This window comes from Cyprinus carpio, unplaced genomic scaffold (genome assembly GCF_018340385.1).
Source record: "Cyprinus carpio isolate SPL01 unplaced genomic scaffold, ASM1834038v1 S000006747, whole genome shotgun sequence".
In the NCBI taxonomy this organism is placed as follows: domain Eukaryota; kingdom Metazoa; phylum Chordata; class Actinopteri; order Cypriniformes; family Cyprinidae; genus Cyprinus; species Cyprinus carpio.
The window spans coordinates 385,881-409,708 of record NW_024879346.1 but is presented as its reverse complement, the minus strand read 5'-3'; the positions used below and the strand labels follow the sequence as shown (position 1 = coordinate 409,708).

The following is a 23,828-nucleotide window of genomic DNA, read 5'->3' as shown; positions in this document are numbered from 1 at the left end:
AAACTTAACTTGTTATTTCAGGAAAGTGAGAGATGCTACCGTGGTTGACATTAACATGCGTGTTGGAGTGCACTCTGGGAATGTTCTCTGCGGTGTGATCGGCCTTCAGAAATGGCAGTATGATGTTTGGTCACATGACGTCACCCTGGCCAATCACATGGAGGCGGGGGGTGTACCTGGGTAAGATCAGCATATGACTTTTCTTTTTCCCCATTTTCACATATTTGCCACAAGTGCTATTATGCTCATGGAGGGTTCTTGACGTAAATAAAAATGCTTTTTTGAGAGCACAATGAATGTGCTTTTGTGCTTCTAATGAGTGTTTGTTAAATAAAACGCCAAGCACTACATTCATTTTTCATATCTCGATTGTCTCTGTGAGCATTGGAACATTTTGTGGTAACTCACATAATGCACCTGTTTTTGTGAAGTGTTCTTTCATTCCCCAGCCTGTAATAGTTGTGTGCTCCTCTCCAGACGGGTTCACATCTCTTCTGTGACACTGGAACATTTGAAAGGAGCGTATCAAGTCGAGCCAGGCAACGGACAAAGCAGAGATTCTTACCTGAAAGAGCACGGCATCATCACGTACCTAGTCATCAACCCGAAGGTAAAAAATGACGCAGTCTAGCTTTCACGTTTATAAATAACAAGACATTTACATTCTCTGAAGAAAAACACTGTTGCTGTGCGTTTCTTACTGGCTTTAATCGTGTTAGGGGTTTATAACAAATATCAGCTATGATAATAATTATTGTGGAAACAATAAAACAAATTTTAAATAAGCAACATAATTATAAATAACAAAAATGTCTGTTTATTACACAGAAAATTAGTTAAACATAGTATTAATCATAGCCGAACAAACATCTGCTGTATGATGTATGTTAATAAATCATATCATAATGTGTCTAGTTATGCAACTGAACTTTTCAAACTAGCATTGCATTCAATTCACCTTGAGCACTAATTAGCATAATTACCATATTTAGACTTTGCAGTTACACAAACGTGACTTTGTGCTCATATTTGACAAACCTGGGAAGAGTGTTTATCTCAACACAAGTTCGAGGAAACAGGCATCAAGACCCAGAAGATTCCTGAATATCCGTTCATTCAGATGTGTGTGGGCTTTTCAGCCCCCAGACAGCATAATGCCTGGCACCATATATTCAAATAACAATGCCTATTCTTTTATTTATTTATTTTTATTATTTATCCAGTGCCTTATTTACTTTTCAACAATGCATTTGCTTTGCCCGAGGTAACAAAAGCAGCAAATTTTCCTCATAAGAGACTCATACATTTATTTCTGTTCAGTTCGAGCCTTTCTGCCCTCTTATCATAACAGCCCACTGCACACCCACTCCCTCCACACTGCCATTATGATAACTGCATTTGAGTTTGGAGGGCTTTTGCTTGTTTGTTTAGTTGCTCTCTTTTCTTTTATCACCCTGTTGTTCAGTTAATGCCAATTTGCATTTTTTGTTTTATTCTAATGAACGACTGCCATGGAGTCAAGCTGCTGTAAAGTAGACCATACAGATTTGAGGGAGCCTCTGTTATCTTTTAGACTGCAGCAGGGGTTTCTAACTTTGGTGTCAAGCGCCCTCAAATAGGACAAACCTCTTACAAGAGACCCCTTTCCTAAGATACATATGAATTCATGTGTAACGCCGCTTTTACATGAATGAATATGTATTTTAAGCTCCCCCTTTTTTTATATTTTCAGGCTTGAATTTATACGTGATATTAGTTGTGAATACAATGTTGTTTTCAAAATGTATTAAATGGCTTTAATATTGTCTCTGTACAAAGCCGGAGACAAGTGTTAAAATATTTACTCTCTATACTGTTTTTTTAATATTGTTAAATGTTAACCTAAACAGAAACAATTTCAGCTCTATTCAATTTTATTTGTAGAGATTTTCACAGTAAACATCATTCCAAAGCAGTGTGAAGAATTGAGTTTAACAAATTTAATTAAGTTTGCATGTATATTTTGTAATATGTATAATATTTATTTTTTTATCAAATTTTTTACCCCTGTACCTTTTTGTATTTTATTTTATTTTATTTTATTTTATTTTATTTTATTTTATTTTATTTTATTTTATTTTATTTATTTTAATGAAGAATACCCATGTCCCTGTGTGCTAGGGGATCGATCATAATTTGGAACTCGAGTAATTTTGGGTCCTAAGGAAAGCAACTCAAATTGTTAAGAATCCCTTACAATCAAATTAGATTCTCCGATGAACTGTTAATACTGTAATCATTAATTCTAGTTTTAGGACTTTTTTTTAGCGAGTTATACTAGTTTTAGCAGATGCTTGGTATGTTTGTATATGATTCCCATTAGGATCCTTTAGGAACTGACTCATAATCATGATTAGAAATCCAGTCCTGCACACCAGTGGGCTTTCTAACAGGTTTTTCCAATTCAGACCTTCAGGTTTTACACGGACATCAAGTAGTGACGGAAAACACCAGGTACCAAAATTGTTTAGAATCCATGAGTAGACAGAAAGATCGTAGCAGAGTCATCAATCACGTAAATTACACTTGAATAAACAAAAATGTATTTACAAAACAAACACCTGTGACCCACACACTTCAGTAGTCAATATTCTTGTCCGATTGTTTGGATTTGCTGTGCGTCTAACACCTCTAAAGCCTGTAACACAATCCAGGTTAGACTTGTACTGTCAAGCTATGGTGTGCACGGACTTCATGCGTAGGCAGAAGAAACGTGAGTCCCGCCCGCTACCTGCTCGTCTTCGCACCACTCTGGCTGGGGTCAGAGATGAGGCGGCGTACTGTACACCGCATGACGCAGTATTAGTCCCCAATCGAGATCCCTGGGGGGAGCGGCCAAAAAAAAAACGTTTTGCTAACCTCCACCCATCGAGTACAGCATGACCAACGAGGAACGGCTAAGAGATCAACACACACGTGAGGCCAACTGAGCTACACAATGCAAAAACATACAGTCATTCTGATTCAAGATTTAAATGGTGATTACAGTCATCAGGACTAGTTTTGCTTGAAGCACTTAATAGTGCTCTATTAATAACATGTGTAACATTTTTTTTCTTACAGGATGTGCCAATTAGGGCACGCTACAACTTTCAACATAGGTCGGAAAGGTCCCTGTTTTTTTTTTTTTTACTGTTTATTTGCTTTATATAACAAAAAAAAGCAAAAATCTAAATTCAAGTGAATAACTTTTCTGAACTTTCACACTGACCTTGTTTACATTTCCATGGTTGGTTAGTCTCTCTCCCCCATTTTTCTTCCCTTTCAGAACAAAATCACAGAAAAAGAGATTTGAAGAGGAGTTGAACGAAAGAATCATTCGCACTATTGATGGCATCAACTCACAGAAGTGAGCATCTTAATGCTCTGTATTCATATGGAGGAGGAACTCATGAAAACACAAAAAATAGCTAAATGATAGCAAGGATCAAGTCTGACCTCACAATGAAAATCTGGGATTCAAAATCTGATTTAAATCAGCAAAAAAAAAAAAAAAAAAAATTTATACACTAAAAAAAGAAAAATCAAATATAATACACATATATAAAATATAATTTATTTAATATATATATATATTATTTATTTTAATAATTTTCATTTAAAATGTATTTAGAAAAAAAAAAAAAAAACAAATTAAAAAAATTAATAAAATAAACAAGAACAACAAAACAAAAAATAAATTGAATAACAAAATTAAAATTAATACTTATCGAATTATTTATATTTATATTAAATAGAAAAATCTAAAATAGAAGCATTTTCATTATTGGTCGATTCGGAGCTCAATATACAGTATAACACAATCCCAATATCACCCCAACAAGCTATTATAAAAGCGATTCATTGTTGCAATGAGAATTTAATTGTTATAAATGACTTAATTTATGCTTTCTTTCCACCAGACAGTGGCTGAAGGTATGCTTATCTTTTCCACCAGAGTCACGTGGCTGATAGTCAGAGGACATTCAAAGCGATCTCTCTTGTTCTTTCACAATAAGACACTCGAGAGAGAGGTACATTCCACCTTGAGATGTGTCATTGAATGGCAAATACTGTATGCGCGTCATTGTGAGAAAAACACTTGAACAAAGATGCTGAAAGAGCTGAGATATTTCTTTTCTTTTTTTCTTTTCTTCTAACAGTACAGAGCCACAAATCTGCCTGCCTTCAAGTACTACGTCACGTGTGCTTGTCTCATTTTCTTCTGCATCTTTATAGTGCAGGTCTTAGTCTTGCCAAAGTAAGTACCATCTCCACGGCATCTTCAAAGTATCTCATTGTCTTTCCTGACGCAATTGCACTGCCGTCTCCCACAGCACTTAAACCAAGTGACGCATAATAATATTACAACATATCTACACAACTGAGAGAAAATGAGTGCAATGATAAAGAACTGGGTGATGGGAACATCAATGTCTGTCTGAAAAAGACAGCCCTGAGCAGACTGTTATAGATTATTATTTTTTTAATCAGAGGCCATTCTGGTTTGGAAATTATGTCTCCTTTTGTATGAAGTCAGAAAAATCTATGCAAGACATCAGCCTAATTTACTGCTCATGTTGACTGAGAACACATTCACAAGAGCCGAGAGCACAGCGCTTTCTCTCAAGCTGAGTTCTCACTTCCTCACATTGATTTTATAACAGATGTATAGTGAGATATGGCACCGCAAAGACTGGAACTAAACATTTTTGTTCATATGTGAAAAATCCATTTTTAAAATATGTGACTAAATTCTTGACCAAACTTATCCAAATTCACCAAAAAACCCCAAACCCAAAAATCCAACATTTAACCACACAATTATACCAACACTATTATATCAATGAAAATATATGTTCTAAGATGTTGTATTGTTCTAAGCAAAAAAGTGAAAAAAAAAAACCAAAGATCTACACTGAAGAAGGCATCTGAGCTGGTGTTGTTACTGTTAACCAAAACTAAAACTATTGAAAATTGTTTTGCTGAGAAGCTGAAAGCTGAAATAAAACTTCAAAACTGACATACTTCCAGAATAGATAATTAAGGGGAACATGAGAAAGAAACAGAAGACATTTGTCTTATTAATAGTCAATGTACCATCAGAGCGATTTTGAAACTAATATTTCTGTTTTTTTACCTTGAAATGTTAGTTTTTGGAATCATTTTGAAGGTACATACAGTTCCATTAAGTTGAAGTACTAAAATTAATTAAAGCTAAACAAAAATAGAATTATTAAATTAAAAAAAAAAAAACTTAAAAAATGTGAATGCTGCATTAGCAACTAACTGGAATAAATAAATAAGTTTAAGTAAAATTACTGAAATTAATGGTAAAATAAAAATAACATTTAATTATTATATTAAAAAATAAATACATTTTAAAATTTTGCCTTAGCAACAAACTGAAATAATTTTAAATTAAATTGCTAAAAACTAAAACGAAAAAAAAAACTAAATAGTTAAAAAAAAAAAATTATATTTTTAAAGCTATTAAAAAAAAAACACATACAATAAATAAAACTTACACTAATTATAAAATGAAAACTGAATATATAAACATGAAATCAAATTAAAAATATGAATAAATAATATAATGGTACATTAAAAAAATAATAACACTGACGTGGGGTACTGTATATCTCAAGAGCAAAATGTCTTAATGGTGGATTTGATGGTGGGTTATTTTGACCTGGAGCAGGTAGCAATCACCTTGCAATCACCCAAAACACCTAGCAATGGCTAGCAGTGCACTAATAAGTATTTACAACCCCTTATCAGCCACATACCAACCAACCGCTACATCCATCAAACATTGTGCCATTAAGCTTTACACAGACAGGTACTACCAAAAATCACCAAAAAATACCAAAATTCAAACATGCTGGGCATTGGTTAATCACTCCATATATGGCATTACATCTATTTCTGCTCTTTTCATGTCAGAGATTGCATAAATACTGGATGATCGCGTGAGAAACAAATTATAGCAGGCATACATGGATGATGAGTAAATATTCTTTGGAGTATCTGATGATTTTGTCTCTCACAGAACTACCGTCCTTGGAGTTTCATACGGAATGGCTTTCCTGCTGCTCGCCTTGATCCTCGCCATTTGTTTTGCTGGTCACATACTGGTAAGTGGTGCTCGGGCTTGTAGAAGTAAATATGAAGTAGCTTTCTTTGAGAGTGAACTGCCAGTGAATGAGGCAGGCTGGCTTGTGTATTCTGTCTTTTCAGATGTTACATATTTTTCCATTTTCCATGGTGGAAATAACTGTGTACTGAAATGTCATTTAATAAGTCGAGGTTTCCGCACATTTGAGACCCTCATCTTGTTCGACAAAATGCCATACTGAGAGGAAAAAATACCATATCAAAACAAGATTGAAATTTCCTTGTTTTAACCCGAGGAACAACACTCTTTTTCAGCTCTTAGAGAGCGTTGTCTATAATCAAATTACCAGCTACTTTGGACACGTGGAGCATAAATGGCTTAAGTAAATGTCACCTGTATGTCTCTCTATTTTCTTTCTCCCGCTCTTTCTTTCTTAATATATTATGAAAGCTTAGAGTGAAATGGCTTATTCAATATTCAAAGGCCTGTAGATTCTCTCATTGGAAATCTGTCAAGAACACGTTCTGGTCATATTCCACCCCAAAATCAAAAGAAATGAATAAGGAATGCTGTTTTCTTAATGAAAATGAAGCCTATATTAATATTAAATAATATTTCAAGAAAATATTATTTAAATTGTAAATAATTTACATTTAAATTATTAGTATTATTTTACTTATAGTTATACTTGCATTCCGTTATTCAAAAAATGCTGTACTTTTAAACTGTGTTCATCAAACAATCCTGAAAAAAAAAAAGTATTATGTAGAACTGTTTTCAACATTAATAATAATGAGAAATGCTTCTTGAGCAGTAAATCAGTATATCAGAATGATTTCTGAAGGATCATGAAGAATGGAGTATTGATGCTGAAAATTCAGCTTTGCATCACAGGAATAGATTACAATTTAAAACATATTCAAATAGAAAACAGTTATTTTAAATTGTAATAGTATTTCATCATTTTAATCAAATAAGTGCAGCCTTTTTGAGCATAAGAGACCTCTTTCAAAAACGTAAAAATCTTACCAACTCCAAACTTTAGGGCAGTAGTGTACATCCTGTTAGTACTGCTTTAATTTTTATTGAAATTATAATTTTTTATTGAAATTACAAAACCGTTACATATTATAGTATTACTCTATTTCAGTACTAAGAATATAATGAGTATGAACTTTGAGAAAACTACTGAAAAGAATGCTAATTAGAATTTGGGCTCGTAATCCAAAAATGTCACGATACTAAAAATGTTGTTCGTTTTAATAATAGACTTCAATTTATATATGTAAAATGTAATTTATTTTTCATGGGGGGGGGGGGGGGGGGGTTGACCTTGACATGTGTGAGATTCAACCTCTCACATACACTCCATGGAATTCATACTATTATCAGTGTAACCTGTTTTTCTGTGTATTGAGGTGTCAGAGTTATATTTTTAGAGAACCTTCCAGAGAACTTGAAGGGTTTGCATGCCGTTCATCCACCGCCTTGACTTGATTTGTCCCCAGTTCATTAATTAACCAAGCTGTTTCAGATGAAGATTCGGAATTCTTGATGATAAAAAAGAAAAAAAAAAGAAAAATAGGCCACACTTAATGGAAATCTTGCATTAGCCCAGAAACCTTTTGTGTGTGTGTCAAAAGAAAAGCAGATTTAGGGGTACTTGTTACTGGGTTTTTTGCCATCTATTTTTGTGCAGTAAACAGTGGTTTTGGGAATTGCGGGAATGAGGGGCCATTTTTATAAAGCTCTGGCAGTTAAATTGAGTTTCTTTTATGGTAGGACTCTCTTTTGGTTTCACAAACAACTGTCAAAGTCATGAGTGCCTAGAGCCCTATGGAGCTAGTTAAGAGTATCTCTGTTTTGTTTCCCATTTAACTGATGTGAGAGTTCACATTCGACCCACAGATTCACAAATATGAAAGAGGGGTAAAGGTTATCCAGTAGAAGTGCTGTGTGTAAATACTGAAAGCTATTTTTTGTATTGGTGATGTAACTAACGTGTGATTGACTGGTGGGAGGGTTTTATTGTTTTGTTTTGTTAGGTCCTCTACCTCTTTTACTTCTTTTTGATTTAAGCCTGAAGCGTTCTTGCACATGGTCTTGCTTGTTTTTTTGTGAAGTGCTTTTCCACTTCAGTTCCGTTAATACTCATCCTGAGAATGTAGCATAAACTGAGTCACTAAAGGTTTCTCGGGCACTACAGACATTATATTAGAAGGCTACTGCAATCAGTACAGGACGGGTTTTACGAACAGATCTCACTTTCTTCAAGGCCATGAAGTCTTATTTCAGATAAAAACATTCAGAGACAGGGGCTTGATCTTTCTTCATTCAATTTTAGTTTTGCTTGAATGGATAATTTATTCAAAAGTGTAAATTCTGTCACTATTTACGCATCGTCATGTCATTGCAAAGAACTCTATCCTGTGTTCTAAATGACCACATTGGTCCCTTTTAGCCTTCACTTTTCTTTCAAAAACCTCGAAAGTGGGTGTCGGTAAATAGTGGTATGCTAAGCTACTATGCTAAACTGTAATCTTATTGAAAATACTAGTTGAAAAGACAAACAATGGGAAAAGTTGTTTCAGCCAATGGAATTGCTTTTGGGGTCCAAGGAGGATCAAACTCTGTGGGGGGAGAAAAACTATACCAGCTATGTTTCAGAAGGGAAAGAGTCCTTAATTTAGTCAATTGCATTTTTATGGAAATTATGAAAGTAAAATGGATTGTGAATGCCGTTTCATGTTGCCTTCATCTCAAAGTTGATATAGATGGCTTTTTATCATTATATATTCACTAACTGTGAAGTTATGTTTATTAATGTGTCTCTGACTTCTAGGGCACAATCATAACCTTGAGCATTTGGAATAGAAGCAAATATGCTAATGACGTTGGTGGGAGTTAAAGTTTTTTTTTTCTTTTCTTTTTTTTCTTGTTGCCATAGCAATGGGGCAAAGCAGCCTCCTGCACAATGCCCTGGCTCCCTGGCTCCTCTAAAGTCATCACCAACAAGCCCTGGATACGACTTGCGCTCACCATGGCAACCACTGCACTTATCCTAGTCATGGCTGTATTCAATATGGTGAGCATCACTACTTCTTAATACCTGATCTATCAGCTAGATTGGACTGCTTTTAAAATGACTGACATTTATTATGTTCACGTATAATTCATTATGAGCATGTTCATGAGAGAAATATTCCCTGCTTGCTTTAGTTATGGTTATGTCAATTTAATGAACTGATTGCTGGCTTTATGGTTCAGTAATTCAAGAAAAAACTGTTTTAGAAATAAGGGTTATATTAAAAATCTTGCTCTTGCCTAATTTTTTAAATCACTTCTGACCTATAAGAGGATATTTTCCTCAAATAATATTACAAAATATCTACACTATTGAAGCTCTGCTATAAATCCCAGTTTTCTATATATATAGAAAATAGGATGGGACCAAGTACCGAACCCTGAGGAACCTCACAGGTAATTAATGTGACATAGGCACCGTTTACCTTCAAAATAATTGAAAGAAAATACATGAGTGGTGGTATAGTTTAGCTCTTATAGGTCAAGTGATTTACTTTGTTGAAGACTGCAACATAAGACAGGTGATATAAAGGCCAGTTACCTTCTCTGTTAAAAGCTGCATGATTTTCATTCCTAGGATACATAACCTATCAGTATTTACACAATATATTACATGACACATTCATTTAGACAGTTGGCTGATAAATAAATCACCAGTTTTTTCCCAGTTGGAGGGCTTTAGCTATGGAATCTGTGGTGGTCCACAGTAAAGGGCAGAGCAGAATTAGTGTCAGCTGTCTGGTTGGATTCATCATTGTAGCATCGCTGTACTAGGGCTCTGGTCCAGTTTGGATCTAATGGTATTATCCCTGAGCTCAAGTGATTTGTTGTCCCTGTGGGAGAGAAACACAAGAGAAATGTGACCAAATACTTGGGTTTTCGGTTTCACACATCTGCGATGAAATGTTACACTGTTCAGCTGGGCTTGTTAAAACTTAGATATTTTGTTCTCTTGCAGTGACAGTCATGCATTTTTAATTGTGGCTTAAATGTCAAAACATGACCACTCAATTTATATAAAAAACAAACAAAATAAGTAACAACACAAAACACAAACAAACATCAAACAAATAATCAACCATCTAATTAAAAAAAACACCAAGCCAACAAAAAAAAAAATCCAAACAACATAACCATCTATTCTGCCAAAGTTGGCAATTGTTCATCTTCCCTGCTTTTCCCATCTGCTTGCAGTTGATTTTTGCACTTTTGTAAAAAAAAAAAAAAACAAAAAAAAAACATATTTGTTACAAAATGCAACAGATGTGTTTAGCTAAGAATGATGGTGTCATTCTGCTATAATTCTCTAAATTTTGTTTTTCTCCATCTGTTGGGTTTTAAGTTCTTCTTAGGTGAAGATAGGATGGTAGCATCACCTCCACTCAACATTTCCAACAACAGTATGGATGGTCCATATGGTCAAACCACAGACCCCTCAAACAACAAGTTCTACTTGCCAGTAAGTTGTAATAAATCTTATCTCATGTTTTTTGCCCACAAATCTCTTCTAAGAAAAAAAAATATGAACTGAATAACCTTTATTTACAGACCCACATGAAAACATGTTGTAAATCCTCTGTTGAGATGTGGGTTTCAAAAAAAAAAAAAGAAAAAAAAAGGAAAAGAAAAGTTCTCTGTATCCTTGAAGGAAAGACTTGTGATTGAATTGTGAGTGTCCTGAAATGAACCAATTTGTCTACGCTTGCATCAGTATATAATAAGTCACTTTATCCTGTGCGTGATTATGTATGGCGACTCTATGGTGATATTATAGCAGCTGAAAAAGGATTCTAGGAAAATATAGTTTATGCACTAAGAGCTATGTAGTGTTGTACATGGAATTAGATCTCTACAGATATTAAGATGGTGGACAAAAGCATCCTCAAGCATCTTCCTAGAATGATAACAGTACATTGGTTAGGAAACAATACTCGTTGCGTATATGACTTTTTTTTTTTTTTTTTGCCTTTTCTTAGTAACGATCCATTTTGTATATATTTCAGGGGTCATCATATATGTTCTGTTATTAAATTCTTAGCACTTAAATCAAAGCTTCATAGTTCTCTTTTTCATTGATACTGATTTGGCCGTGATGAATGTACAGATGTGAATCTGACTGGCTTTCTCTTCCCTGGCAGTATTTTCATCTACAGCTGCATTCTGGGATTGATTCTCATGCTCCGTGTTCCTGAGGATAAACTATGAGCTGAAGATGATAATTATGCTTGCTGCTGTAGTGGGTTACAATATCATCATTCTTCAGACCCATGCCTCTGTACTGGATGATTACAGCATGGCCCTCTACAAGACCCAGCAAACAGACCGGTACTGGATTCCCGTATGCTCCCACATACAGTGACGCTAAACAATTGTCACAAATAATCTGCAGGGGGTTTTTTTTATTTGTAGATGACACTTGTTTAATATTTCCATTGCACACACACAGTGAGTGAAAGAATGAAGAATTGTGCCACATAGAAACATTTGGGTAACTGCGGAGGCAATTTTTTTCCAGAAGTCTCTCAATATCTCCAGGGATTATGAGTGACAGGTGCTGCTGCTGAGATGGCAGGCTTTGTGTTGATTAGTCTTTTCGGAGGTTTTGACAAGAACACATTTTTTAAACATAAGCCTATTGCATTTCTCTTATAATTATTATTATTTGCTTTGGTATTTTTCTTTCTTTGTTTCTTTCATTATTGTTTCCTCTTTCCATGCCTTCATTAAGCCTTTCTGAATGGAGCAATATTAAGTAAAGTATCAAATTGGAAACTGCCCGTGCAACATAATGACAGTTTATGCCTATGCAACATTAGGACAATATAAATCTGAGTTAGGTTAGACTGACAAAATGTTGCTGAGAAGTCTGTATCCTGTCCATATCCTCCTCCTCTACACACAATATATTTGGCTCTTTGTGTGTGCTCTTGACTTCTGAAGTTTATATTTCTGTCTGTTCCCCCTCAGGCCGGGTGTTCTTAAAGATTTGAAGACCATGGGCTCTGTGTCATTGTTCATTTTCTTTGTCACTTTGCTTGTGCTGGCCAGACAGGTGAGTCTCTCTCAATCTGCTATCATATTTGCTCTTTGTTTTTGAGAAGTTATCTAAAGAGTTGAATTATTTGGAATGAGTTCCACTGATCCAGGAATAGTTCATTCCAAAATGAAAATTTGCTGAAAATGTATTCATCCTCAGGCCAGATGAGTTTGTTTCATCATTAGAACAGATTTGTAGAAATGTAGTATTACATCACTTGCTCACCAAATGATCCTCTGCAGTGAATGGGTGCCGTCAGAATGAGAGTCCAAACAGCTGATAAAAACATCACAATAATCCACAAGTAAAACACATGACTCCAGTTCATCAGTTAACATCTTGTGAAGTGAAAAGCTGTGTGTTTGTAGGCGTTTGTAGGCATCAAGGCGTTTTTAACTTCAAATATTCCTCTGTCCATAATATTGCTTTCTCCAGTGAAACAGTCATCTTGTCTGAATCAGGTGAGAAATATGCACAGATCAAGTACTGTTTACAAGCAAAAACAGTCTTTAAACATTCTAAACAGATGTGTCAGTGGATTGTGATGTTAGAGGGCAACAGGAGATGGGCTTTTCACAGGAGGAAGCATTATTATGGACTGGTATTTTGGCCAGAAGTGATGGCTTAAATGCCTTGATGATGGATTTTTCTCTACAAACACAGAGCTTTTCACTTCACAAGAGAAACACTCATCTACCATCTTGGATGACCTGAGGCGAGTCAGTTTTAATTTTGGGGTGAAACTATTCCTCTAAGACTCCTTTTTAATTTGGAGATCTTGGAGGTACTTAGAGAAGAAAAAATCCACCAACAAGAATTTACAGCAGTAATGCATGTTTTAGTTTCACCTCTGAAAACGATCATTTAAAACAAATTTTATGCAGCTTACATAACATATTTTTCTTTACAGAAACCTTAATATAAGCCATTGAACAAAAATAAAAGCATTTTTAAGCCTCCATGTACCTACCATTGTAAGTGCATCATTATGTGGCAATTGGCAGAATGAGCTTAATTTATACTTTCCTTTAATTGATCAGTTTTTCAATTGATTAGATTATAAAAGGTGCCTGAATGTTAATCCAATGACAATATAATAATATATTTTAGCCTAATCTATAAACAGCCCACTTCTTACCTTGAAATGTGAATTTTTTAGAAGTCATTTACGATTAAGCTCAGAGTTTTGTGGCAGCACAGATGTGTTCCCAATTTCTATGGCTTCAGTTATTATCAGCACTCATCAGCCTCTGGCTGCCGAATAACATAAAGCTTTTCTGCAAAAAAAGCATTTAATAAATACCACTCTATAGATTCTTTTTTTTTTTTTTTTTTTTTTTTGCCTGTACAAACATAGAGAGAACTTTATGTATTTCAGTCTGTACTGAAACCTTGTCTCTACAGGTCGCCCGTGGGTCAGTTTTTTTTTTTCTTTTTTTCTGAGATTCTGAGATTAATGAGAGGCTATTTGTCCCTGGATAATAGGCCTGTCTGATGAACTCTGTTTTTGAAATGTGCATTTAGGTGAATTCATTTATAAGTAATGTGGTGTTCGGGTTGATTAGGTGATAGGTAAGCCGGGGACTGATTTTTCTCCAAAGCAATGAACCAGAAAAAAATAAGCAAAAGCAAATATAGAATGAGTGAGAAGAGACTATCAGTGCCCTACTTAATGCCTTTCAAAGTGCCATTTCCCACTGATTCAAGATGTCTTTTTCATGATGAATGTCTGCTGGAACACAAAGCTACAACTCAGAGAAAATTGAAGCAATTTTTCATTCATGATAGCAGCCCTTTATGCAAGAAAAATCCATAAAAATAATGTACTGTCCTTGTGTGCATTTGATTCTGCTTTCTTTGTCATCTTGAAAGCCACATTACGTGATCAGATGTGTACCACCTCTTTACCTCTGTGTCCTCTTGTAACAGAATGATATTACTGTAGGTTAGACTTCCTGTGGAGGAACAAGTTTAAGAAGGAGTGCGAGGAGATTGAGACCATGGAGAACCTAAACCAGGTGCTTCTGGGGGGAAATGTACTTCCTGCCCATGTGGCAGAACATTTCCTGGGGAGGAACTGGAAGAATGAGGTGAATGGCATCCAAATGTCCAAAAACACCAGTGAAAAGTGCATAAATTGTGTTTATAACACCAGATGGATTTTTGTATGCTGTATTTTTGACAGGATCCTCTACCATCAGTCGTATGATCTGGTATGTGTGATGTTCGCCTCCATCCCAGACTTCAAGGAATTTTTTTTTACACAGAATCTGACGTTGGTGTAATAAGGAGGGAGGGAGTGTCTCGGCCTCCTTAATGAGATTATAGCAGATTTTGATGAGGTAAAACTCACAGACAAGGGCAACCATGGCCATAAACAGGGTTTGAAAATTAGTGAGGTCTGGGGTGGGGTTAAGAAATTGTGTTATATAATAACCCCTACAAAAACAACTCATTATATACCCTAACACTTTTAAAAGAGACAGACATGTAGATGTTTGGTGAAAGATGTTTTCTCTGTTTTGGAGGGAGGAACATTGTTAAATTTATGCCATATTTATTGCCATCAAAATTAGTTAATACTTTTACTACAAGTTAGGGGTGAATCATTTTATCAGTTGTTTATTATTCATGCAACAATGCATGTTACTTTTGGTAGTTTTCATTTAATATCCATTCCTTTTTGTGTCTAGTGCTCTTATGGATGTTTTTAGCAAGACTTCATGAAAATTTAGTTACATACTGAAGAATGAATAGCATAGACTTCTTCATGGTTAGTATATACCATAATACTTCATGGCTATATTTCATTTAATTTTGTAACCTACTGTTCTACAGATCTGTGTACTACTGTTTAAATGCTACTGTTTTGATAGCGTTGATAAAGTTTCTGACAGATTATATCATAATGTTTTTTTTGTGTTTGCCTTACCGAATGTGGTATCCCCCTGCCAACAATAACCTGTCTGTTGGCTTTTTTGATTACTGTCAGTTTAAGTGCAGTGTTGCCATGATATTGCTATAAAAAAAAGAAAAGAAATAATAAACTTAATTAGTACAAATCTTTTGTAAATAAGATAAGATAAAGATATTGCTAACCCTAAACTGCAACCTTCTTACTTTTGTAAACTTTCTAAAGGCAGGAGTCTCCATACTCTCTCCTGGAGGGCCAGTGTTGTCCTATTGAGTTTAGCTCTAAAGTCCAAAGACGCTTATAATAGCGGATCTGGCAACACAGGAGGCTGTGCCCATGCCTCACTCACAACTCTCTCAAGCCCCATTAACTCCCGCCAGCGCCTTGCAGTGATCATTTTCATACCACTGATGCCTAAAACATTCTTGCAAAACTGTCTAAACTTAATTATACATTATATAATATATAATTATTAGACATGCAGACACATATTCATATGAAGATTTAAACAGTAAATATAGTCATTTAAGTGAGAGAAAAAAAATGTTAATTTTGAACAATTGAACACAATTGAACAGTTAATGTAGGTTTTGGACCCCTCAGTGACATCATAGCTGGTTACTGCCATGAACACAACCCTATTTTGATTTTCAGATGCCGTGGGAAAGCTACACTAAAGTACTTGTGAGATGATGTAACCATCACCTGCGATCCTTCCTTTAGCCCTGCTTTAATAATGTTACTGACGTACGCCTATTTAGGTCCTTGGTTAGTGTTCAAACAGAATATTTCAGAATGAACTAAAATAAAATAGCACATTACAGTGTTGTTCAAAACATTAAAGTTGGACTGTTGTTTGATGCTAGAGAAAAATTCGGCCTTTTGAAAAAGAAGTATTTGTGGTATCAGCAGTTATTCAGATAAATGCACATAAAAATAAAATGAACTCTGGGGGCTTTACGTGACAATTATACGGTCTCGATCCAGTTTAGGTGGGCAGTTCTTGGCTGGAATAAGCTGAAAAGTGGATCAGACTAGTCAAAAGTCTGGCTTTTGAGATAAGAGCAATATGTAATACTTACTTTTTAATAGCACAAACTCCAGTTCTAGTTTGAAAGCTTGTCACAGTAAACAGTAAAAAGGGGGGCAGGTGGACCTTAACAAAGGAGATGTAGCTTATACTATATGAAATCAGACTTGTTTTTTCATGTTCTTTTTATTCTATAGAAGAACCATTTTGCGTTCCGCAAAGAAAAGCCTTTCACAGGTGAAACCATTCTTAAAAAAGAACATTTTTGTTTTAGTTATTATGAAGGGATCATTTTGAAATCTAATAGAACCTTTTTCCACTATAAAGAACTTTTCTGTGCATTTGAAAGGTTCCATGGATGTTTAAAGGTTCTTTATAGAATCATAAGATGCCACGTAAAGGAGTAGTGGTTTGACCGATATATCGCCATGGCCGCTATATCGGCCGATATTGTGGCATGTTTCCAAATATCGGCATTGGCCGATACGTTTGTTCTGCATGGCCGATGGGTTATACGGCGGACGATTTTATTTTTTGACAGTGCCACAGTGCGCACATTCTCTCTCTTGTGTTACTGTCGGTTGTACAACAAGAGTTCTATCTACATATGGATAGCAAGGCCTGTTCTTATAATCAGATAGAAATGGTTGAAAAAAAGGAATTGTAAAGTATACAAAAAAGTATTATAACACAGATTGCTTTTATAATTCGTGTAGTAATAGAAGGGCTAAACATTATAATACGTTCGTTGTATGCCATCAGCATTAACCAGAATATGCAATTTATGTATAATTTGAAGGACACAAATCTTTGAATATGACTAATGAACATTTAATTTCACAAAACCTGGTGCAACTTGGTCGAATCCAGTTGTGAGCGATTCTTGGTGGTAGTGGGGGTGTTTTATCCTGCATGATCACGTGTTCTCTGTGTGACGGTCAGGTCCGTGTGAATTGAATGCTGTTAAACTTTTAAAAACTTGTGATTTCAAATTATACTGGCACTTGATATGCATTTGCCCAGCTGTCATATTCATGTCATTTTCTCTGTGGGCTGTAGGTAAAATGAGTGTTACCACCCCCTGGCTTTATTTTGAAAATATGGATGGCACACGAAACTTTCCCAGAATACCGCAGGTGCCCTGTGGGTTACAGTGTGTTTCTTCCTTTTAATTATTATTTTTATTAAATAGTTATTTATTTTGAAAAAATACTTATTAAAATAGTATGTTCAAATGATTTCAAATTTCGAAATATTAACTAAAATATATATAATATATAAAAATTATATTAAAAAACCAATATCGTCGACCACTAGTAAAGAGTGTTGGCAGTATAAAGTCTACTACTTGCTATGCAGCAGCAGAACAGCATCAGATCTAGTCTGCCAAAGATCAAATGCATTAACATATCTCATTCTCTTATTAATGCTTTTGTTCTTTTGGGTTTTGCAGTTGCTGTCAAAACCCAAATTCAGTGGCGTGGAGAAGAAATCAACAACTATTGCAGCACATACATGGCTGCTACGGGGCTGAATGTGTGACCCCTGGACCAGAGTAATTCGCAGGTACAAATCTGGAGCTCTTGTTTTTGGTCCAAAATAATTATATTTATTAGTATGAAACAGGATTGGCATGAATTCTCATTTAGACCTATTGTAGGACCTGCCTGTGATGCTAAAAGCTTGATTGATTGTGCTGTGAAACGTCACACTTGAGAGTCCCAGGGTACTGAGGTCCTTGTTCTTATTCTGAAGGACTATACGACCGGCAGTACATGCACATTGGAACAATGGTGGAGTTTAACCTTCGGCGCGTTTGCTTTGGTGGGAAAGCCAGCTTGAACGTCTTCAACAAACATTCCCTTAATGACCTTCAAGCTGCGAGTGGGTAGCAGGGCCCTCATCATGTTTACCCCCGGTAACATTTTGTTTGCCTTTCCTAATTGGCAGAGATTCTGATAATGAACCTTCAGGAGTTTCAAATGTTTTCCGGTTCGCTCTCCACCATGAATAAACCATGGCCCAGTAATTGCAGGAGTATCGGAGCACGAACCGCAGTACGATATCTGGGGGAAAACACTGTGAATGTAGCCAGTAGATGGAAAGCACAGGGGTGCTTGGCAAAAATCCAGGTCGCGATCCTTGTTCTGAACTACTTACTTTGCAAGCCTGGTGAATTGTTAATGGGTTTTTTCAGTGGCTCACATCTTGTGTGCTTTCCTTCCACAGTGTCACAGAGGAGACGAAAGTCGGATCTTGCAGACGATTGGGCTAAGCATGCGTTCCTGTCGAGGGATCATCAACGTGAAGGGCAAAGGGGATCTCAAAACCTTCTTTACGTTCACACTGAGATGACACGATCCTTAATCACAAAAGGGAATGTGCGTGCCTTGAACCTCAGTCACAACACTAGTCAGTAACTGACCTGATTAAAACGTGTTACAGTTCAATATATCATTGGCCTTTTTGTAGTGGATCTCTACAGCATTCTGGTTTGCACCACATACACAAGATTATTTTGCATTGCTTTTATCAAGTAATGGATGGCTCAGAGGCTCTGTGTAACTTCGAAGACTTGTAATTGTGTGTCGGCTCAATCCATAATTTAAGCAGCAGAATTTTGTAAAATAAGGCGGTTAACAAAGTTGGCCAGTTTTTGATGCTATCATTTTGTTATCCATAAAATTATATATATAAATGTTCAAAGTCTCTGTCTATGTTAATTTTAAATAGGCTTCCTATGAAAGTGTTAAAACCACATAAAAACCTATTAATATAAAAAAAGCCATATAGGCAAAATATGTTTATTGACAATACTATAAGTCTAAAAATTAATAAAGTATATATATATATATATATATATATATATATATATATATATATATATATATATATATATATATATAATATATATACACACACACACACACCCAGGCACACTATTATTAATAATATCATTTAGTAACATAACAGTTTTTCCACATAATTCCAGAATGCAAAAAAGGCTATATTTTTGCAATATTAAGCTTTTTCAGGACACCACACCGAGGGCAGTAGTATATAGATATATAAGATAAATATACACCCCACACTCTTTCTTTGTAAGAAGTGCTTTACCATATATACTTTCTTATAGTATTATTGATAATAGGCTTTTATAGTAATGAATTTGAGCTGTTTTGGGTAAAAAATAGGTTTCATGTAGTAATTAATATTCATGAATATTATTCTTTTATAATATTAATTAATATTGCAGCATATAATTTCTTCTTTTTGATTCGATCTTGTTTTAGGCATGAATTGGGACATGAGCATGTTGACAGGTTTTTTAATCACTGTGTAACATCCCAAAACATCCATATGATTAATACATATTATACTGTATGGATGTAAGTAACAATCTGCTCTGCTTGTAGCATTACACGACGTTTAGACATGAACTGTAATGTGGCAGTGACATATGTAGACCATATGTAAGAGATGCATTTTAGACTGGGTGTCACAGAACCATAGCTTTCCTCCTCCACGGTCCAGGTGATCCCATTCTTACTGTAGAAAATCAAGAACGAAGGTGAGCAGCACGAGCAAAGCTCCCTCCCTGGAGTCCGTGCACTTGCAGCGGTGAGAAAACCGGCCATACACAGAAGAGGACAGAACAGGTGGCTGGTCTAGATTGATTCTAAACTGATGGGCGGGTGAGATGTAATGGGAGAGCTATGTTAAAAATAAAAAGAACAACACACAGAATGCATGGACTGACATGGATGGATCGCTGTGGAGTTTTTGTGAGGGGAAAAAAGTAGCACCTCACTGACGATGTCCATGCCCCGGGATTTGTCCTGTTTTCTGTCATCACGGTGTAGTTTGTCATCATAGCCCCTCAGTGCTCTGATGTAAGCAGTCATACCAGAGACCTCTCTGAAGGACCTGTCCGAGAAAAAGGGACAATTGTGGTTTCAGAAAATATTTATTTTGAAAATGTATGTACTTTGGTGTATTTTGATCTACAGTGTATCCAAAAGGATCTTAAGACGTTAGAAATATATGAACGTCAAAATAAAACTAAATAAAAAAATCTTAAATTATAAAAGGATGTTTTAACCAGATATACTAAAAGACCACCATTTTACTGCACATAAGTCTACCTGATATAAGACAAAAGCCACGAGTATTGATATTACTGCAAAACGTAACGTTAGGTGGCTGCAGAAGAAGACTCGACGACGAGCAGCGCCTCTTACCTTCGGGCTGCAGTTTGAAATAGCGCATTTTCTTTGGGCTCTGTCGCTGGCGGGGCGGTATAAATCTGAATACTGACAGCGAGGAAAGCGGTTTTAAGACTTCGTTTTCGGATAATATGTTCATCACAGGCTGTTGCACTTTGATCGCTGGAGATCTCAGATTACAATTACCACACACGGCGTGTTCCTGCGGTTGCTAGGAAACTTGTGTCAGCGTTTGCTAGGAAAAAAAAAATCGAACTGGCTTTATTTAAAGCCTTTTTTATAGCTAATTTTGGTATACATTACTTCTGTTTCGATTGCTTTGATTTAACTACATTTTTAAAAATGCAGGCTACTAAAACGAGAAAACACTTGAATTCTTCCATAACACTCAGCAAACTTATTTGTCGCCCTGCTGCAAGCACTCTTTCCTCACAAACACTAATAACAGGTGGCATTTCTCCAATGCTTTCTTTTTGTTAAATTTCTTTATAAAACCTTCTACTGTATGAATTCACCGCAGGGTATGGTGTGTAGGTTGCATGGTCTTATGGTTACATTAAAACCTCATTCCTGAGTAGTCCCTTTTTAGTAATGAAATTAACAGACGTTTTTTTTTTTTTTTTTTTTTTTTAGATTTAGCATATATGTATCAGTGTTGACATTTAATACAAACTGCTGTCTCGAAGTAAAGAATTCAAGTGAAGCTCAGGAGTAAATTCTTGTATCGGTACTCGTTGGAATGCAAGCCATTAGTTAACTTCGCCAAGATTAATAATAGTCCAAGGCACTCGGAATACTTATTCAGAAAGTGGTGACAAGAAGCCTTTATTACATCATGGCTATAAGTTTGAGAAACAGGTGACAAGTGCACACCTGCGCGCTGGCGGCCTGTTTTTCCTTCTAGATCAGGGTGTGTACTGCTGTCTTATTCAGGTTTAATGTTGGATTAATGTTTCATAGGTCTTAATTGTTTTTGAACTTATGTCTAACAGTTCTGAAAAGCGAGTAATTTAAACATGCAAATTGCCATGTTAATTTGAAAGAATGCAGATCATTGAATGCATTTTTCGTCAAAGCAGGGATAGATGGTCCACAGTTTAAGCCAGAGACTGCTTGTTTGTGCTCGCTGTTTGAACATTTTTGTGACTGGGTGGATTGTAAAATAAATAAATAAATAGTTCTACCTTTAGACGTGATTTTGTGCTATGTTTGAAATTATAAATTGATACCTTTTTTGTTTGTACTTCTTTTCTTTTATGTCCCCTCAGGCACCCTCCAACTTCACAGCTGAACTCTGCTTGGCTTTAGCCTATTATATTGGTGTCCTAACGATGCACTCTTCCAGTAGGAGGTAGTGGAGGATCATCCTCTTGCTAAAACTGCTACTGAGAGACAGAGAGAAAATTAGTACATGTGATATGAAACAAATCAGCCAGAGCGTTCTTCGGCATTTTTTCAAACACGCTATCTTTACCCAGTAAATACACACACACACACACACACGCACACCACACACACACACACTGAGAGCAGAGCCTTTCCTCCTCAGATGTGAGAGCAATGACAGAGTAACTGTCCCAATCATAGACAATCATATATAGTCTAATACCCCCATACTTGGTCTTTGCTTGTCTTTGATAAATCTTTTGATTCATCCAATGGAAAATGTAGTAAAGGATTTTACAAACTTTATTTAAACATTTTGTACATTTAATACTTGGCCTCACGTGTGCAGTTTAATTGTGGTGCTCAAATTAGGCCTACAGGTAACATTAGAGTGAAAAAAAGCAGTCATAAATGTTTTTTGCCAATATGCAACAATAAAATGTGCAACACTTTTACATTTCATAAATCATATAATATCTTATTAAGGGTAAGCTTACACAGCAAAAGTTTTCCTCGATAAATCTGAAAGGGCTAAGCTTTCAGTTAAAACACCAGATATGCTTCTCTAATTTTGTAAGTACATCGAAATCACAGCTCAGCTGTTGTCGTTATCTTATGTGTAGCATTTGGTTTATATCAAGTTTTTTGTGCAGATTAACATCTTGGAAGGGAGAGCTGGTTCTCTTAATGGAGTGCGATGTTCAGTCATTATTTCATAATATTCATCTCGTTGTCCTGACAACAGGAACAGTCAAATCGTCAATGAAAACAGTAGTTTTGAAGTTGGCTGCATCAAAATACAGTATGTGGCACAGAGAGGCAAACAAATGTAATAAAAAAAAAATACTAAATGTACATTTTGCATGTTCAGAAAAAAGTAGGCTGCCCTGTCTTTTGAAAATACAAACAGGTTTGTGTAAAGTAAATTGCTCAATGCAAAAGAAAGAGAAGTAATAAGAACCTAGTAATTCTATGTTGTTGTTTTCTTTTTTTCATGTGTCTAATAGACATGAACAAGTTCTTTGAAAAAACATCTAGCCTATGGTATACCTACTCTTCATGTTCTGTTAACTATGTTTTTCATTAATAATAAACATATTACATAAAGCATTCATGTTGTCCATGCCCATGTTGATTAGATTAGAGCCTGGATGCGGTTTCACAAATGGGAACTTGAACAAGCCAGGACTAGGCCTTAGTTAAATTAAGATGTTTAAGCAACTTTTACAAAAATGCCTTAACAAAATGTTACAGGTTGGTATTGCATCTTGTTAGAACAATTCGTTTTAAGATATGTTAGAGCAAGATATTTTCAGTTAGAGACGAAGCTCAAACATGCATTTTTAGTCTGGGACTAGCAAGCTGTCTTTTGAAACCATGGGGGAAAATATTAATTTAAAGGTACATTTAGAACAGATAAAAATGTGCGATTAAGTTGTGATTATTCACGAGATAACTCATGACGATCATGCAATTAATCTTGATTATATATTTTTAATTGATTGACAGCCCTAAGTTAAAATGACTAAAATAAAATGTGAAACACATAATTAACTCATCAGTGGATTTTCCTCATCAATATAGGCCTATTTTTTTCACACTTTTCTCATTCTCACTAATTCATAGTTTTTATATGAATGAACCTCTGAAGGGAACTGATTCAGAAACTCTTCAGAAAAGTTTTGATCACATTTTCATTTTACCTGATAAAGTATCATTTATGAGCTGAGCTGCTTTATTTACAGCCGTTACCGGGGAAACCACTATATTTCCGATGTTCCAAAAATGAATTAATGTGCATTTTCAATAATCCAGTCTGCAGTTTTTGAATGGATGTCACGAAAATTCAACCACATAAAGCGTTTTTTAAAAAAAATATAATGAGATTTATACTTCCGACTCATCCCTTTTCTTTTTAAAAAAAAATGGTTTTAAAGGTTCAGTTGTGGTTTATCATTTTATAATTTATTTTGTATTTTATTTAAAACTTACAGCCTCAATGGTAAATCAATTTA

The 23,828-nt window shown here is 35.4% G+C and overlaps 1 pseudogene; it reads left to right on the top strand.

The window, feature by feature from the left end:
• LOC109066542 overlaps nt 1-18,621 on the top strand; it is a 60,921-nt pseudogene extending 42,300 nt beyond the window's left edge.
• Nucleotides 18,622-23,828: the final 5,207 nt, after the last annotated feature.